Raw genomic sequence first — 4353 nt, forward strand, 5'->3', positions numbered from 1 at the left:
AGGCAGGGGTAGGTAAAACTTAAAATTGAAGCGAATAAAGATAAGTTGCTGGGTTCTCGTTCTAGTTGTATTTTATAATTTTAAGCCTTTGGTTGAGCACAATTTAACTTTTTGAGACACTTGATAGTTTGTTCCAGATTGTTTATGCACTTCAGATATGAAAGTTTTTATTGTATTAGGAAGAGTGTAAATAACAGTAATTTACTGTTACGAATTAATAATAAATATGTTAGTAATTTTTGCTCAATGGCTTGCTATCTAATTGAAAACCGAAATGAGGAGCCATTTAAAGGTCAAGAAATGTAAGTTAGGGTTTTCAACTTTATATGAAGGGGATCCAGGCTTTGAATTTGTTTGTTATATACAAAAAATATGCTTTTTGAGTACATTGATGGTATATATATATATATATATATATATATAATAAAGTTATTGTATAATATAGCACAAACTTAATTGTAACAATTTAATACATTGAATTTATTTTCCAAATATTGAACTGAAACTAGCTTAAAAACAAAGTGTTATGGTATATGAATGGTTTTTATTTATACTGTTACGCCTTAAATACGCTAAAGAGAAAAATATAAATGTATGAATTCTGTTACGTGTTAGAAATCACTTTAGTGATGCTAAAAAACTGAATAATGTAGAATCATTGTTCTCTGCTTCACATCTTGTATTCCATGAATAAATAGGTCACCACTTCTACTTCACTGTGAATAATCTGCCAAGCTTTCAAAATAATATCCATTGTTGTTCACTGACTACTCTGTTGACATGACAGTTGCCTTGTATATTATAATAGAGAATAACAAGAGAATATTCTTGTACCAAATTAATATTTACATTGCTGGAAAATGTTTTGACAATCTTTACCACTACCTCAAATTATTTAATTTTTAACTTTGTTAATTTTTAAATTTTGTTAAAAAGTCATCATTTTAAAAACCTTTTTTTCTCAGGTAAAATGTTCTTTTTAACGTCATATTAGTTCATATTAAAATGTCATGCCATATGCAAGCACACAAAGCGCAATTAATAAACAAATGGACTAGTTAAGAAAACTTTAAATGCAAAGGTATAGTTTACTTGGACAATAATAATACATGTTTTAAATTTATAACGTTTTTAGCATTTTATTCAAGTCTATAAAAAATCCACAACCAAAACATAGTTTTGAAATTTTTGTATTACTCTACTACTTTAAAACTCCAAAGAAATTCAACAAAATAACACAAACTGATCATCGAGAAGAAGCACTAATTCCAAGGTCATTAAAGATTACATCTGAAATTCAAGTAGGAATTAATATATAATCATGATATAAAGTGGACTATTACTAGCTTATATACTAAAAATTACCAATAATTGTTTCTTCAGAAGTTAATGTTATTTTGGGTCAAGATGTCTTATCCCAGACCTCAATCACAATAATACTTTTTTTTAGAAAATCACCAAGAGCACTAACAAGAATCCGTTGTAAATACATTCGTTCTTACGGCTGAACATTTTAACATAAACTAAAGTGATGTTAAAAAGAACATTTTGTCTGCGAAAAAATTGAGATTTTAAAATTAAAATACTTGTTTAACAGTATTTAAAAAACAAGTGAAGATAAAATTAAATAATTCGAGGCAGTGGTTAAGATGACAAAACATTTTCCAGTAATGTAAATATTAATTGGTGCAAGAATACTCTCTTGTGTTATTCTCTATTATAATATGCAAGGCAACTGTCATGTCAACAGAGTAGTCAGTGAACAACAATGGATATTATTTTGAAAGCTTGGCAGATTATTCGCAGTGAAGTTGAAGTGGTGACCTATTTATTCATGGAATACAAGATGTGAAGCAGAGAACAATGATTCTACATTATTCAGTTTTTTTTGTAGCATCACTAAACTTATTTCTAAGACATAACAAAATTCATATATTTAAACTTGTAAAATAACTGTACTGAACAATATTTGTATAAATATTATTTTTATTTTGTTTTGTACGATCAGTTTTTATGTCTACAATACAGTGCACATAATCTGCATAAAAGTTATCTGCATATCAATAAATACTGTGAGGATTTTAAAAACTTAGAGCGATCTGACATGAAAAACAGTTCACTGTATAACCTAACTCAATTCATTTGGCTTGTATGTGAATAATATTTAACCTCATAGCTATTAATACACATATTCTGATACACATTTTCTCAAAATTATATTGCTTTGCTTGAAAACCAGTTCACAATTAAATAAATTGAAAAGTATAAAATTAGTGCCAAAACTGAAAATGAAGCAACTTTTATTAATCTAACAACTTATATTAAAGTCAATTTAAAATTGGTTTAAGTTATTAAAAACTATGTCAATGCAATGTAAATGTCGAGTCGAGCTCCAGTGCAGTGTCTCGAATCAGACGCTGTTACAGACTTGACCTCTGGAATCTGGTGTCATGTTCTCTGAACATGACACCAAGAAAAAAAAAATGTTGGCGACGAAGAATCTCTAAATGAACTCTACATCGATTCTACACCAGAGACACCTACACTACAAAGTATAAAAATATAGTGTAACCTAGGTGAAGATGTATTCTTGTATCAAGTGCACTACAATGTTTCTGACACTATCTCTAAGCACTGTTGGAGTGACCAAGTTTTCTATACACATCGGAGCTATGGTGGAAGGATTTATTCAATGTAAATGTTAAGTTTAGCTTCAGTTCTCTGATGTCGAAACGACTTAAAGGGATCGTTTGAGCTTCAAATCCAAATTTCAGGAGTCAAGTCTGTGATAGTATCAGATTAAAGATGTTGCACTAAGAGGAAGGTGAACTGGAGCACAACAACATTTACATGGAATCAACCCTTCCCACCATAGCTATGTTATGTGTAGCAATGCAATGATTTAACATTTCTTGAAGTCAAAATAAAATCAATTTAGAATAAGAATTAAATGGTTTTAAAATAAGGATAAGAATATAATTTAAAATTGGACTGAAGCAGGTTCAAAATTATTTCAAATTATCCTCACAACTAGAGTGATTTCCATTAAATATTATTACACACTTTTATTTAAGTGAACAGAGAGCCGATTCCGGATGACCTAGCAGCAGTCCATTACTACTAGGCCTCCAGAGTTGGCTCTGTTACGCCTAGCCTTAGTCGTGTGATGAATCGGGTCACCTCCTGGATGAAAAGCCACGGATTCGAGCTGGCGGTTGCCAAGAACTAGATAGTCATGCTCACTTGATGGAAAATACCTACTGTGATTCCCATGATTATGGGTGCCGTCGGGGTTCAGATAAGGACTACCGCGAGGTATCTTGGTGTAATGCTGGATCGCCGCTTTTGTTACTGGAAACACATACAGATCGTTTGCGACTAGGCAGCTAGGGTTGTAAAGTCACTCAACTGATTTATTTGGGAATGTAGGTGGCCGTAGAACAGCGAGGAGAGAAACCATGCAGGGTTAGCAGTAAAGGTGGAGCGATGTAATGCGAGGGTTCTGACGGTCGTTGGGCCTTCGTCTCGTTAGAAACCTGAACGCCTGGATGGACCGCGGCCACGGGGATATCTAACTGTCAGTTCCTAACGGAGCACGGTTACTTTAGGAAGTACCCTTAGCAGATATGAGAGGTTTGATCCCCTCGATATGCGTACTGCCCGGAGGAAGATGACGCTCACCATTCGTTCTTCGAATCCAGGCGTTTCACCGAGCAAAAAACGCTTGTCTCCACTATCGGTGATGTCTCAGCAGAAACTGTGGTGGTAATGCTACGGAAGCGAAAATACGTGGAATGCTGTTTCTGCGTTCGTCTACGCTGTTCTTCCCGTGAAACGAGAAGAGTGTTGCCTGATTGATCCCTAGGCTTCCGGAAAGGAAGGACAGCTCCTTTAAGGCGCAAGCCACGCAGCCAGGAGTAAGTAATCCTGAACAAGGGGCCCGTAAGGAATTTAGTGAGTACATATTCTCTGCGTCAAATGAGGCGAATCCCACATTGTGCGTATATGCACCACCTACATAAAAACCTAGTACTCTAAAAAGCTGGTATTTGTTTATCCAATAATACAATTTCTGTGGCAATGCCAACGAATTATTAAACATTAATAATTCGTGACCCATTTTGTAACCATGAAAAATTATTTTATTCAAGTACTTTAAGCCAATGCCCCACATAATTCTGGTACAAATGAGATTTTTTTTTAGTATTATGTCGCTCGAATTCAAAATTTAAGATTTTCAAACAGATTCTCCAATACCCAATAACGTCTTTGCAATATGCGCTCGTCTTCAACAGTGAAGAATAAAATTGCTTGATTGTCATATGTTAATTTCACTTTCATTTTCAACAGCAT

The sequence above is a fragment of the Homalodisca vitripennis genome, chromosome 2 (genome assembly GCF_021130785.1).
Source record: "Homalodisca vitripennis isolate AUS2020 chromosome 2, UT_GWSS_2.1, whole genome shotgun sequence".
Lineage (NCBI taxonomy): Eukaryota > Metazoa > Arthropoda > Insecta > Hemiptera > Cicadellidae > Homalodisca > Homalodisca vitripennis.